This window comes from Megalobrama amblycephala, linkage group LG12 (genome assembly GCF_018812025.1).
Source record: "Megalobrama amblycephala isolate DHTTF-2021 linkage group LG12, ASM1881202v1, whole genome shotgun sequence".
In the NCBI taxonomy this organism is placed as follows: domain Eukaryota; kingdom Metazoa; phylum Chordata; class Actinopteri; order Cypriniformes; family Xenocyprididae; genus Megalobrama; species Megalobrama amblycephala.
Window position 1 is genome coordinate 16,111,537 of NC_063055.1, and position 16,126 is coordinate 16,127,662.

Below are 16,126 nucleotides of genomic sequence, written 5' to 3' on the forward strand. Positions count from 1 at the left end.
GGCTACAAATCCTGTCAGTCATCTTAAAATGAGTAAAATTAGGGTTAGCATTGAGACTGAGGATTAGCATGAGGAACTAAAAGTCCAAAAAATTACAGGAATAACACATTTACAGACTTTATTCCATCACTCAAAAAATATTTTTGCTTCATTAAAATGAGCTAATATGGCACAAAGATCAATGTGTGCAATCAGTTTACTTTTGTAAAGTTCATTTCAAGGGATAGTTCAACCCAAAAATGAAAATTCTGTCATCATTTATGACCTTTTCTCTCTGGAACACAAAAGATGATGTTTTGAAAAATGGCTTAGTGTTGGCTTAGTCATTTTTGGATGAACTGTCCCTTTAATCCATTTATTGTACATTCAGACTACATGAACAATTTTTATTTGCCAGAACAGTATGCGGAAATTCAGATCCAGAATGTTTGTTAAATTGTGTAAATTGTAGAGTAGACAATTAGAAAGATTTTTTTGATCTTTCAGGAAATAAATCAGCAACAACAATTCCAGATGTTCAATATAATGTAATGTAGGTGATACAACTATAAACTAGAGTGAATAAGATAGACACAAGAAGAGAAAGACAGAACAGTCAGATCTTACCTCAGGTGGTAAGAAGGTTCATGACATACATTTACAGGGTCTCCTCGCCCTAGACCATTCCTGAAACACCCAAATACAGGATTTCATTACTCATCATGACATGACAGTTGATTCGAACATCAAGCAAAAACTGTTCAGTGTACTGAATTCAGTGTTAAATTCACAAATGCAGTGAAATATACAATATTAGTGTATAATATTATGCAGTGTCTCTGAGTTATTGATCTAGGCTGAGCTTCTAAATTCACTCAATTATTCATGCCTCCATGAACTCTGACCTTGAACTGGAATGTGGATCGCTCAAATAGAAAAATATGTAGCTCATATTTAGTCCAATAAACAAAATATTCTAACAACTAAATATCTATGGGCATGTTGTCACATTCGACTTCCCTTCTTTTGGGGTAAATAAAGAAAAAAAGTATACACTGTATTAATGAAACAAAGCCACATATTTGTACCAGACGTGTGAAATTAATGTGGAACAAAAGAAATTCTCTGAAAAACTGAAAAAGTCAAAAAGCATTAGGTTGTGCCCCACTCTCCCCTAATATATATCCCGAATATAGAGATTTCAGGGTGAGATCTTTAGTCAGTATACAGTCACCCAGAAGACCCTAGTAGCAGCATGGCCATGCACTAAAAGCACTGCATCGTTTCAAGTTTGCACATTCATGTGCACATATGTGTCTGATTTCCCTTGAGGATCCCGACATGTTTGGACCCCTCTTCCCAATAGACATGTTTCTTCTCACATATGACAAGAATGAGGCCCACTACTTTTTCTGAAGTTGGCAAAGGAGAAAATGAATGGGAAAAAACTTACAGAGCCATGACCGCTGGACCACATAGACAAGATGAGATTGCTTAAATGACCAACCACACTTTGTGGACTTTTTTCTTTTTTTTTTTTGAACTCTTCAAAAGTTTGGAGTCAGTAAGATTTTATTTTCTTATTTTAAAACAAATTAATACTTTTATTCAGTAAGGAAGCATTATACTGATCAAAAGTGACAGTCACCAATTGAAATGTTAGAAAAGATTTCTATTTGAACTTTCTATTTATAATTTTTTTTTTTTTTTTAAATCTGAAAAATGTTTATAATGGTTTTTAAAATCTTAATTAAACTCTGAAAAAATGTCTTATTTCAGGGACATAAAGCAAATTATACAATTCTGCAGTTATGAAATCATCTTATTTTAACTGGCATTGTAATGGGATGTATATAATAACATGACAGTAATTAGATGTGTTATTTGGCTTGGACATTTGGCTTTATACTCTATGATTCCTGTTTCTAGAACATTTTATCAACATTTTATGGCTTGAAACAATTGCGGTTAAGTAATTTTACAAAATGCAATTTTGTCCTCCGGCTGAGTTCAATTTTATTTTAAATCTGTGTCACACCAGGATCAAAGCAGCTTACAAACCAACCAGCTCTCACCCCTACTAGCTGCACAGAATCTTCAGTATGCTCATCCACATTACTGACTTCTTCTCTGTTAATGACTTCAAGGATGCAATTTAAGACATAAAAAATGAGTGAAACAGAATTTTAAAAGGGAAATAATAAACAGAGCAATTCCAGGAAGGTCCTTGCACCATTGGTGCTCGGGCCCTAATAATTTTGGTGGGTTCTGATTTCAAGTGGTCTGTGATATTATTACCCCACCTCTGTGGCCTGGGTAGAGCAAAGGTAATTTCTGAGGTAAAGAAAGTTACATTTTGATAAAAGTTTATGAAAACATACATTTTATGTAAACAAACATCACATTCCCAATCTTTTCCCCATTTTTCTTATCCACTCTCCACTCTTTTTTCAAATATAAAGTGGCGAAAAGGCCAATAAAAGCATGTGTCTCTGTAGAGTGACTAAATTCGGCTTTGTTCAGATGTGTGGACTGCGAAGTGTCGTTTGCCATAGCAACAGATCCAATGTTACATAATGCAGTAGGAATAGGAAGAGGGTGAGAGGTCTGGCTAGCTTAATGTGGGAGATGCTGCAGGATATTTTTAGGCTTCTCGTGTTCTTTCTCCTCTCTTGAACGGCAAGTGATTTGAGAAGGATGCAGAAGAGGAAGGCACAGGATACACACTGAGCTGCGTGTGTTTGCTGTGTGCGTACAGTATTAATCTGTTTTTGGGTGACTATTGACAACTCTATGCTTGTGTGTTGCTGTCATGAATATAACACCATATGAATGTAAAGATAAGCACGTCTTGCCCATGATTCACATCTGTCCAATTGCCTTATATTAGTACAGTGAAACACCAGTCGCATTTTAGTAATATTACAATATATATTTCGTAGGGAAGAATAATATATCCGTACTATATCAGTTATCAGCTGGTATTAGATATTTTGATCCCACTTTACATTAGGCGTCTTTAACTATGATGTGCTAACATTTAAATTACTCATTTGATACAAGTTCTTTCTGTGTACATACATGCTTTTACATTGTGATTATATTTTTAAAAATACCAGCATATAATAATTACATAATATATCAATTATTATTCATTTTTCATACTGTACATTGTAATAATATGATGCCTAAATTAGCATTTATTTTAGCTAGTTGCCAATAAAACAAGTTTTTCATCTTACATTTTTATGTTATTTTTTAGTTATTTCAATTACCAAACAATAGTTTTAGTTAACAGTAACAACAATAGTTATTGGCCATAATATGAAAATAATATCAGCTAGATTTTGAATATATTCTGTGTATATTTTACGCTTCGTAACATTACATTAAAAAGCTTGAAGTTTGAGTGACAAACTTTTTTTTCTGAAAGTGTAAAAATCTACTTTTATTTTTTTATAATACTGTAAATAACATCTAATAATGACAACATTGTACAGTATATACAATTTGATCTGTAGATTAATTTGAAAAACTTTGTCCATGTAGAATGTCAAAAGAACAGCTGAGCTTACATCGGTCTTGGAAAGCATCTCTCATCCGTCTTAGAGGTTTGTCTGCTGTTTTCTCTCCAGAGACCAGTCTTGATTTTTCCACTAGATAGGAGAGCACAGGGACAATCTAGCTATAAATAATCCAAGAGAATAGCTGCTCTTTGAACAAAAGCTTTGATAGGTCTGTTCATCCATCTGTGCTGCATGGAGGACACAAGGTTTTACAGAGATGTGAGATGTCAGACTGTGTTAGCTAAAATACAAAAGCACCATGTTAGGGTTTCTTACATAAGTCTTCTTTAAAGGTGAGTGTGATGACTAAGATGTACCCTGATAGAATTGCAGTGTCACTGAGATCGTGGTACATGTGCGTTGTTCCGCAATGAAAAACTCATGTAGTCCCAACATTTAAGCATTATGTAAACTTCCATTTTACAGATTTAAGTGGATTGAACATAATGAAATTTAGTTGTGACAAAATGTTCAAAAATCATGTTGCATGTCATAAGTTAATTTGAAACATTGAAAACAACTGCATTAGTGTTTTATTTTTAATTTATTTAGACAAAATAGTATAGAATTTTAATATCAACCATTTACCCGTTATTGGCCATAAAATAATTAAAAATAATTATTGGAATGGGACAATTTTAAATCTATGCATCACTTCACAAGCACACTTATGTAAATATATATATTTAAATGTATGCAGACACTTATTTAGCATACATTTAATTTGATTGAGGCAAACAATGAGAAGTAATACCAGGTAGAGGGCCAGGTTTTGAATGCCTTCATAACAATTAATGTTATTGCAGACAGCAGGCTGTGTGTGGGCCTAGTTTTGTGAAGAGAAATTCTCCTCCCTCCCTCTCTCTCACACTCACACATACACACGCACGCACCAACACACACGCGCGTGCACACACACACACACACAGACACAGACACACACACACACATACACATAATGTGAGGGATTAAGTGTTTTGAGCCCAGCCATTGTGCTGTTGCCCATGGGCGGCACACTGCACAGATTTATTGGATGATGCCTGGGTGTTTGAATCTGTGTGTTCATGAGCATGTTGTTATTTTGTGTGTGTATATGAAAACCAATTTAGATATTATATTCAATTCAAGTGTAGCTGCTTTAAGTATGTTGTCAGAAATGTTGGTATGTGTGTGTGTGTTTTTTTTAGACAAAACTGAAACATGAGTGCAGATCTGAAAGCTAATGGCCCCACTGATTGATGTTTATAAGCATCCATTTGGCCGTTATTGTGTTAGAATGCTGTACTGGCAGCAGGACAGGGCATAAAACACTGAAACACATTACAGAACTCCGGCCAACAGCACCATGGGATCCTGGTACAACTATAACCGCTAGAAAAGAATTACCTTATAGAAAGAAATAGCCTTATTAAAAGAAACAGCTGTGGTTGAGATGGTCAATATATACTGTATATAGTATGTGTGCTCCTGTGTGTGGAACTACTTTCTTAGGAGTTTTTGCACTGTAAAACACAAGGTCTTGAGATGCATTTTTTAAAAGTTGATCTACTTGACGGCCACATTTTTAGAATGGCGTGTCATGCACAAAATCCTGCAAAAGACCCAAGACATGAATGCAATAGTCAAAAAATGTCTGTCTAGTGCACGTCTATGGAAAAGGAATGGAAAAGAATGCAAAAAATGTTTTCTGTGTGAACTGCTCCATAGAACATGTTTTTTTGCAAGGTCTAGAGACGTGTTTTTTAAAAGTTGAACTTTTAACTTCAGTGCTGAGTTTTTAGATGCTTACACAGAAAAACAATGGAGCGCAGTAGCATGCAAAATGTGTTCCGTGTGAATGGCCCAACTCATTACTAATTCGAAAATGTCACAATGTAGCTAGCAACGACAGCTGGTTTTGAGAACTTACTGGAGTATTGCCAGTTACTTTGTCTGTTTTTGCAGTACTAATGAAAATAATTTCAAACAAAGCCACAGCAAAACCACTTACAGCAAAAACACACAATAGTGGTATTTTGCTACTGAATGAATCAGGGTTTTGAACCAACTGGTTGAATGAATGATTCAATGACTCACTAGCTGCGTTTACATTACCCTTCAAATTGCGGAAATTGTAATTGCAAATTGAAATTACGCTCAATGGAAACGTGAATTTCCAAAAACTCCCAAATATACGCTCACATGAGGTGGTTTTTCAGGCAATTCGAAAAATGAATATTTTGCAAAACTGCAATGGAAACATTGCATTTACAGGTCACTTGACATACAGTCACATCATCATTCTTTAAAGATAGCATGGTATGTTTGTACAGAAGACGAGACGGGAGTGCTTTTCTTTTCTTATTTGTGTATCTCTTTCCTCGCGCCTCAGCTTCACCCCATAGATGCAACGGGAGGATGCAAGAGAACGAGGACGGGGTAATCGAAGGAAATCTTATTTGTATATTGGAATATTCTTGATCCCTCATGTGTAAGTTTAAAGCGTCATCAGCTGCACTCAAGCCTCGAGGGATCTGGGAACCCTTATGTTATTAAAATTTGACATCTAAAACTAATAGTATTAATATATTAACAATTAATAATTAACATAATAGAAACTAATAGTATTAGATGTCTATGCACCTGTGCATCCTCTATCATAGGTCCTCAGGAAGCTTTCTCACTCGAGCGAAGAAATGAGGAAGCATCCACTGGAGTATTGAGAAGCACCCAGGGAAGCATACATTGGGGAGAAGGGCTTTTAGAAGCCATAGCAAATATTATGCTCCAAAAAGCTCTCAGAAAGAAGTATGTTTTGGAAAATGAATAATCGCAAGAGGAAAATGACTCATCGCGAGAGTTTTAACTTAGGTTTATCGAAACGCCGTTGTGACAAGCAGGGCAAGGCGAGAGCTGTGAGAGAACGTTCTCTCACGGCTCTCGCCCCACCATGCTTGTCACAGCCGTCATTTCTCAATAGTTTTTTATCGACATTTAGAAAATATCGCAAATCTGTAATGGAAATGCGGCTACTAAAAAAATGACAGTTGCTTGTCACCACCTACTGGCGTAACAAGGTACCTCGCAGAAAGTGTCACTGAAAAATCCTCACTTCTAATACCATTCACATTGTGTGATGGTAGCAGCGCATGATGAAGACAACGAAGATCTCAATAACAATATTTATTAAACTAAACAAAACTTAGGAACACTGGAAAAACCACAGAAGCAAAATAACACAATACGAGTGTTATTTTGCACTCATGTTGTTATTTTGCACTCAAATCAACGAGAACCAACCAGGGTCCTGTTTCAATAAGGAGGTTCAACCAACTCTGAGTTAAAACTTGAACTCTGAGTTGACTTACCCTGAAATGGGAAACTCTTGAGTTTTCAGTTTCCGAACAGCTGAATTCAGTTCGTTCAGTCGACTCTGAGTAGGTTGACTCGGAGTTAAGTGTGTGCACCACGACTAAGAAAAGCCATCATCAATGGAGCTCCGATATTACGATTCACCATGGCAACAGCACATGACAAAATGACGTCTGCATACTTCTGAGTCAATGCAAGTTGAATTCTTATCACTGTTATAATATCAAAGGTGAAAACTGGCAGAACGGTAAGTTATTGAACTAATATTCATTTTCATGGTATCCCACATGCAAAAAAAGAAGAAGAAAAAAATTATTTAACAGGATGCAATAATAAGAGTGTAAATGATTTTATCATTATTAAACACTCGTTAGCCAATTTACTTCTACTTTTAGAACATTTTCTTCATTTTTGTTGAAAATAAATGCCTTTCTGATGTGATATGGGATGGGAAAAGGGAGAATAGCGAGCTCGGCAGAAGGCGGATTCAAATCCAGTCAATCGCATCACAAGTTAATTCTCCGTACCCAACACACTACTGCCTACACCACTGCAGCGACAAGAATGTGTGTCAATTTTAACCTTGTGTGACATTGGTGGGCGGAGCTACTATAAATTTGCAGTAATAGACACTCCGAATAATCTTGTTTTCCGTTTGCATTATTATTTTTATTACCACACTGGAAGATATTGATCATTTTACTTAAGTAACATGCACTTAATTTAGATCCCCCCAGGAAACAAGACTAAACATCTTATATCATTTTCGTATATGCAAAATCCATCTTGATTTAAGAATTTTTAGATATTTGTACTTGAAATAGTGTGAATGAATGAGCGAACTATTTAAACATCACTTGCACTTTAAAAAGGGGGAGGAGACCAAAAGAAAGTCTGGGTTTACCAAAGAAAACCTGCTCCTGACCAGGTTAGGTTCACAGAGTAAGTTACCATGGTTACTCACAACTTTTGACAATGGAAACGGCAAAAATTGCATACCGTACTGTACCGAACCGAACCGTACCGCTCAGTGGAAACAAGCCATAAGTTACCTCTCTTTCAGAAACAGGCTTGACTTAACCTGCTTTCGTTTGACATACCTCCCATTCTGAAACGGAAAACCCAGAGTTTCCCTCATTTTAGGGTTAACATAGTTTTCACTTAACCTCCTTTCTGAAACAGGACCCAGGAGTAACATAAACACAGGGCTGAGGGCTTAAATACACTGAGCAAACAAAGGGAGCTAAATGAAATGCAGGTGGAACTAATCAGTAACTATGGAAACTAACTAGTGGCAAGAAAATAGGAACAAAGGAAACTAACTAAACCAATCCAAAACAAACATGTGACAACCAGAGTCTGCATTTAAAATTTAAGTTACTCAATACCATAAATAAATAAACATGCATATCAGTTTTATATCAGCCATCTAACTGATGCTTAAATTGACATCAGCATTAGTTATTTAAAAATCAATTAGTTGACCGATATATTCTATACAATCCCCAGTAACAGAAATTAACATTAATTAATTGCTTATTTGCATTTGAATTGCTTGAAATTACCTCTTAGGGTACGTTTACATGAAAATGATATGCTTAAAACGAAGATGTTTTTCCTTTGAGTTTTCCGCGTAATAACGTCACCATTGTCAAAACGATCCCCATTCACAGAATTCCGTGAAAACGTCTAAAAATGCTATATTCTGATGGCAGGCCATTAGATGGCGATGAAACACTATAGACTGGAATGTAATACGCATGCATGACGTCATAATTTTCACAGATTTGCATTTTTGTCGTTTACACAGAGACTGTTTTCAAAACCTTGCACTTTGAAACCAGTTTTCAAAAGTTTGCATTTTCAGGCACCCAAAACGCAGTTGTCATGTAAATGAACAGCCAAAACACATAAAAAGTTTTACGTTTTTACTTGAAAACGGTGTCGCGTAAACAGCCCCTTAGTAAACCCATTTCTAAAAGCCTGTAAAATAAATTTACATGGCAATGCTGTTAAGATGAAAGGATTAGTTCACTTTAAAATGAAAATTACCCCAAGCTTTACTCACCCTCAAGCCATCCTAGGTGTATATGACTTTCTTCTTTCTGATGAACACAATCAGTTATATTAATAAATATCCTGATGCATCCAAGCTTTATAATGTCAGTGAACAGGGCCAATGAGTATGAAGCTGAAAAAAGTGCATCCATCCATCATAAACATACTCCATACGGAAATGACCCGGATAAACTTTTACAGAATGCATTTGTGTAAGAAAAATATCCATATTTAACAAGTTTTAATGAAAAATATCTAGCTCCCGCCAGACCGCCTTCCATATTCAAATTACAAAAACAAAATTAACAAGTTGAATACGGAAGGTGTAGGACATAGCCTAAGTGTTTTGAACTGCGATTTCACTGCCATTATTAAGCTTGGATGCGACAGGATATTTATTAATATAACTCTGATTGTGTTCATCAGAAAGAAGAAAGTCATATACACCTAGGATGGTGTATATGTGAGTAAAGCTTGGGGTAATTTTTATTTTAAAGTGAACTAATCCTTTAAGTCCAAAATCAGGTTAGCTAAACCAGTTTAGATACGATAACTTTCTGGAAGTTATACCACAAATCATGTTGTCACATGAGGTTTCATAACATGTTTGTCTCTATTTGCTGCCTGTCATTTTCAGGCCATCCTCCAAAACAGATCCTTGTGTTTCATCTCAGAGAGAAACACACTTATCTCAGTTCAGCAAAAACACATGACCAGAAAGCTGCCGTGAAAGATAAGAGAGGATATAGTGTGACCTGCTCGCTCTCTCTCTCTCACACACAGTCAGGAAACATGCTGTTTGCCTTAAGTCAGTTTCATAGAAATAAATGCACAAATACCACATACAGTATGTTTACCTGTATCTCACTTTTATATAAAACTCTTGACACTTTGCTTGGTTATTATTTTAATATCACCTTCTTGTTGGACCACTGGTCAACAAATTCTCTGTAGCAGGTTATGGCCACAGGCACAGAGGTGTTGCTTTACTGTAACCGAGGTGAGTATTCTATTATGAATGTAAAACATGTACACGTTTCACATGTAAAACATTGAGACGACAAAAAAAAAAAAAAAAAAAAAAAATTATTATCAATAACAAAACCAACCCTTTTCCTAAACACCTGTTTACACTAAAAAATGGTTTATCATAATATGTGCAGTCTGAGGTTTCGCAAAGAGAGCTCAAAATGGCTGCATCAATCACTCTGAAGAGTCATCTGCGAAATATGCACAAACACTTACTCAAAGATGTGCATTGTACCGTAAAAAATATAATAATAAAGGAGTTCTTATAAAATACTTAGTTAAGAGGTTATGTAATGCTAAGCATGATATAAAAATTAAAAATTAAACTATATATGCCAGAAAGCATTTGCATATGGTGCAAAATTTTGACATACCGCTGTTGCCCTTATATCAACACTATATCATTAAAGTTCCGCCAGGGGCCTTTTGGTGCCGTTTAACCCCACACTAGGCGATTGATTATTTACAAACTACACAGTAAAAATTATTTTAACAGTACAAGACTGTAAAAATGCTATGGTAAAAACCTGTTAATTGGTTAATAGTAAATTCCCATACTCTAGATGGTGAAAAACTGTAATATATCAAATGGGACAGTTCACATAATTTTACAGTAAAATACTGTTAAATGTACAGTTTTTGGAAGTGAAAAAGGAAAAAGTCATCTTATAATTTACAGTAAAAAAAAAAGTAAATTTAAATTTCCAGAATTCCATGTGACACTTCACTTCTGAGACTTCTGAGGCAGCATAACGGTTTAATTATCTACAGTAAAAGACAGCAGGCTTTGGTGATAATTAAGCAAATATTTAATTACTACAAGTAATTTGACGCTGGTCAAAAACATGTTTCTGTCATGACAACTCTCGGATTGTTTGGCATGGTAATGGGTATGACAATGCTGATTTGTTTGGTCTTGGCGGAATAGATCCTCTACACTGCTGCTGTTGATTATCGCTGCTGCTGCTACAGAGCAAGTATTATACTATTATACTTGTATTATATTGTACTAATAATATAGTATTATATTATATTATAAGGACTTGCTACTGCCAATACATACACAACACACTGCTGTGAGTAAGTAAGTCATGCAGCTGCTGTACAATATAACATACATGAATTACCCATAGCAGATCTATACAGGTGGAGCTGGGGAAGGTGGAGGGTTTCTGAAAGCACACTGCACTGCTAAGGCAAATGCTATTCATGTATTTGAAGACTGAGCATGTGAGCTCATTGGCTACTGATACAGCAGGAACCAATCATCTGTGTCCTAAAGATGATGATGTGATTACAAGCAGGTTGAGTTAAGGACCTATTAGCCTGTGCATCTAGAGTTTCTATATACTTTGTATATTTACACACAGGTGTATGAACAGGTGAATGAACAGCGTACCCCAAATCACTCCCTGGGCGTCGCAGCAAAAATGGCTGCCCACTTCTCCGGGTGTGTGTTCACGGTGTGTGTGTGTGTTCACTACTCACTGCTGTGTGTGTGCACAAATTCCGAGTATGGGACAGCAAACTTGGCTACACTTCATGTCACATTCACTTTTACTAAAGGGATAGTATACACAAAAATGAAAATTCCATTTATTCACCCTCATATTGTTCCAAACCTGTATGACTTTCGTTCTTTTATGGAACAGAAGATATTTTGAGAAACATTTTAGTGTTTTTAGTCCATGCAACAAAGTCAATGAGGTCCAATATTGTTTACACCCCATTGACTTTTAAACTATACTGTATATTAATCATGTTCCACTTAAGAACAAGAAAAGTCACCCAGGTTATGGTGTGACATGAGAGTAAGTAAATGTTAACAGATTTAAAAAAAAAACAACAACAACTGATTTTGACCATACAATGAAAGATAATGTAAACCAAAAAAGCACTGGACCTCACTGACTTTTATTGCATGGACAAAAAACACAGAGGCATTCTTCAAAGTATCTACTTGTTTTGTTTTGCTGAAGAAAGAAAACCATACAGGTTTGCTACTGCTGAAGGAACAACCAAGCTTAACACAATAAAAGGTCTAGTTTGCTTTAGCCTGTTTGTTTTTTTCACCCTCTGAAACATTGCAGGGCTCAGTTTTCTAGTCAGACTCACTCTGGGTTTTCTCTTTAGACCCCATTCCCATCCCATCTGCTGTCCCTAAACTCAGGCCTTTACCACCATTCCTCTACTTTCCACATGCAGGAATCATCTTCAACCTCTTCAGGAATCAATCTCTCTCTCGCAGCCTATTACACCAGGCTAAAGCTTGACACTCCTTATAAACGGTCAGTCAAAGCTGAATCAGGTTGCCAATAATCCAGTCAATAAATGCTCGAATCAATTCTTAAAATGCTCATTATTACTGAATATTGTAATTGAAAACTAAAAAGACAACTATGGTTGGGATACTCAACCATGCAATGTTTTGCTATCACTTATCTATCAACATACCCACATTCTGTCTGCCTCTCTTATTCCTATACATTCATCCCTGCAAAGATCAGATTGCAATGGGGTTGGTCACGTTTTAATTAAAATCCTCTAGAAGGGTCCTATGTAATCCCTCCCCGGTTAAGAAGCTGGAAGAGTGAGTACAAAAGACTACACATAAATCTTTGCTTTATTCTGTCCTAAGGCTGTAATCAAATCCATCTGGTGAACTTGTCAATCAGACTCATGTCTCTTCAAACAAATCTTAGACTTCATCTAACACCAGACACTGTTTACACTAAACAAACACACTATTTATGCAATATCCCAGCACCAGATCATGCATGTGGATAAGTCATCTTCAGTTATATAGAGCTTTTTACAATACAGATTGTTTCAAAGCAGCTTCACAGTGATAATAGGAAAATTAATGGACAGAGATTGTTTCTTAAAAATCATTCATTATTCACTTAGGGGCCGCTTAAATGACACCTTTTTAACTGAAAACAGAAGACTTTTCATGCGTTCTTGCCGCTCATTTACATGTTTAGTCTATAGGTATGTGCGTTTGTATGTGCGCAGACGCTTAGTCTTTCTTTACAAAGTGACAACCTATACAGGTGGTCCCTGTTTTAATGAGTGACATTGTACTACATTTATGTGTAACTGTGTTGCTTGATATAAAAATGCTTATGCACCCCAATCCCTGACACATGAATTTGTATTTTCACATAAAAACAGCCTGTTTTTCAACACCTTCTAAATCAGCCTCATAGTAAGTAAAGGGCTTATTGTCTGTGATTGATAGTGGGTTTCAGAGACGTCTTTAATAAGTGGTAAGAAGCTGGCTGATGAGTCATCACACAGCAGATGGCTGCTTTTGAGCAAACAGATGGACTGCTACATGTGGTCAATTGATCCACAGATCTCAATTATATCGGCCACATACCTTCGTCCTCTCCAAGGTATGGATGTCAGGTGCAATGTGGGTGTTTGATATAAAGTGATACGTAAATAGGTATCTGATTAAATTGCTCATGCAAATGTCTGTTCAGAAGAGCTCAGGCAGACTTTGAGGAGTAGTTGGTATTAAGAGCCACTGGTTAATTGGATTTCGAAACCTGTCTTACTAAGAGAGTTTACTGTATATTATTATACCTCAGCTACTGATCATTAGGATCTATCGTAATCAGGGATTTGATGGGCTCTCAGTAATTAACATGCCGCACACTCCTCTGAGATTTCATACGAAATTTAAAACAACTCTGCAACTAGGTTGTCGAGTCATAAATTACGAATTTCGCTGTTGACTAGACACAACTGAAAACAAACAACTTTATGCAAACATATTACTGTTTTCAAAAACCAGGAAGTAAAATGGTTGAAAAGATTTTTCTGAGCGCCTAATGGTGATTATTTTCAGTACTATTTTTTTGAATGCCTAGTGAATTTCTAGTAATCCAACAGTGACTAGTATATATTTTTAATTTAACTAGCTATTTATTGTAGCCTGTACTTGCTCTTTTTTTAATAGTGACTAATATCTATTTAAATTATTTACTAATACTTATCCTAATAGTAACATCTAATTATTCCATTGGAATCAGTGATTTAGACACCGACCATTCACTTTTGAGTATTTGTTAATATAACTTTGTTATATTGTTTATATATACTTATCATTAGTTGTTAACTATTCACATCTGTTCCAGTTTTTTAGAAGTAACTGAACAGACATTAGTACATATTTATTATAGACTAGTGTGGATTCCTATTGTTACTAGTAATAACATTTTTAAATCTTAGTAGGGACAATAATGTGTAATAACATAATAATAGGGACAGATTCTTCTGTCTCATAATAAACGAGCACTAGTATTGAATAAATATGATGTGTGAGTACTAGTACTAGTAAAAGTAAAGCTTGAATAAATACTTGCAATTATTGGGGAAGTTACTAGCATCTAATAAATAAAAGGTGTAAGACTCCCTTTCTTCTTCTTACCCCAGGTAGGGGGCCATCTTACCCCTCTTTTAAAATTTGACATTTTGTGCTGTAACAACTAAATTAGCAAATGTTTCTATTTATTTCCTTTATTAACACATTAATTATTCACCCTCATGTCATCCAAGATGTTTATGTCTTTCTTCATTGGAAAAGAAATTAAGGTTTTTGGGGAAAATATTCAAGGATTTTCCGAGGAATAAGGGTCTTGTCTAGTGAAAGGATTGGTCAAACCCCCCTCTGAGATGCACCAGGCATTACGTAATCACGTTGGAAAGGTCACGCGTGACTGATGCTGCGTTCACACCAGACGCGACTTGCGCGAATAAATCGCGCTATTCGCGCGTAGTTGGACACTTGAACATTTTGAGTTTACTCGCTTCATTCATTACTCGCGAATATGCGTCATGAGAGAGGCTCTCCCGCTCCTTTATGTGTCCCAGACTCTCCCACTGCTTTCTGCACACTTCCTCTGAATAAACACAACTTGTCAGTGGGGAAATAATTGTAAATTACAGCGAATAAGCTCAATTGGTCGTCTTTAGTTGGCTTGTAGTCTTAATATGTAGCCTATATATATATATATATATATATATATATATATATATATATATATATATAGCTCAAATTGATTAAAGGCCGTTTTTTTACAACTTATCAGATTGTCCGACCTCCTCACTCACTTTCTTTCAAACACGATCCTTTTTATTTCTGTTTCTATAAATGTATGAAGATGTACAGCGACGATGATTTTGTCCTCCATTGAATTTCTGCCTCAGCTCGCTACGTCACGTCACTACTAGAGCAAGCTCCTGATTGGTTAACGCGGCGCGGAAATTCGCCAAAGTTCAGATTTTTCAACTTGCGCGATTCGCGCGAATCACCCGTTAAGCGCGTCAAACGCCCGAATCGCTCAGTTTGCGCCGCGTCATTCGCGCGAATCGTGCCGCAGGATGTCAATTCGCGTCTTTGCATTTACTTAACATGTAAATCACTCGCGCTTACCGCTTCATTCGCATCCGGTGTGAACGCACCACTAGGCGTACAAAGCAGTAGGTTGAAAATCTCCATCTCTTTTTCTCCTCCAACTTCAAAATCATCCAACATCATTGTTTTACTTTTTTTTGTAAAGGCCGTTTGACTTAGCCTTTGCACGTTCGCTTTGTAGACACTGGATCGGTACTTTCGCCTTTGTCACATGTGACCTTTCCTACGTGATTACGTAATGCGTCAGAGCAGAGCAGTGCAAGACGAGCATTTGTAGTTAAAAAGCATATGCATATTTATTAGAAAATGTTGCTAGACAAGACCCTTATTCCTCGGCTGGGATCGTGTAGAGCCCTTAGATGTTGCACTGAAACTGCAGTTTGGACCTTCAACCCGGTGAAGTCCACTATATGGAGAAAAATCCTGGAATGTTTTCCTCAAAAACCTTAATTTCTTTTCAACTGAAGAAAGAAAGACACATTTGATGACATGGGGGTGAGTAAATGATCAGGAAATTAACTAATCCTTTAAGGGGGCCATCTCCCCCCATCCTACCCTATTTTGTTACCGGTTACAATGAAATAGTTACTTGTCACTACAGGGATAATGAATAGCAGCAAAAGTATCTAGTGAACAGATAGCCTACTAGTGAAACTGAAAAAGATTCTAGTTACTTAAGGATTATATACTAATAACATACACATTACAAGCGCTAGCA

At 36.2% G+C, this 16,126-nt stretch overlaps 1 protein-coding gene across 7 annotated transcripts in view; it reads right to left on the bottom strand.

Moving 5' to 3' along the window:
* Positions 1–16,126, bottom strand: part of LOC125279466 (dematin-like) — a 32,783-nt gene that overhangs the window by 16,055 nt on the left and 602 nt on the right. For 5 of the 7 annotated variants that reach the window (XM_048209161.1, XM_048209160.1, XM_048209162.1 and 2 more), the window contains exon 2: positions 607–666. The gene's annotated coding sequence lies outside the window, so the exon portion shown is untranslated. Of the gene's footprint in view, positions 1–606; positions 667–3,554; positions 3,636–16,126 lie in introns of all 7 variants that reach the window. The other 2 variants (XM_048209157.1, XM_048209159.1) reach the window with 1 other exon arrangement.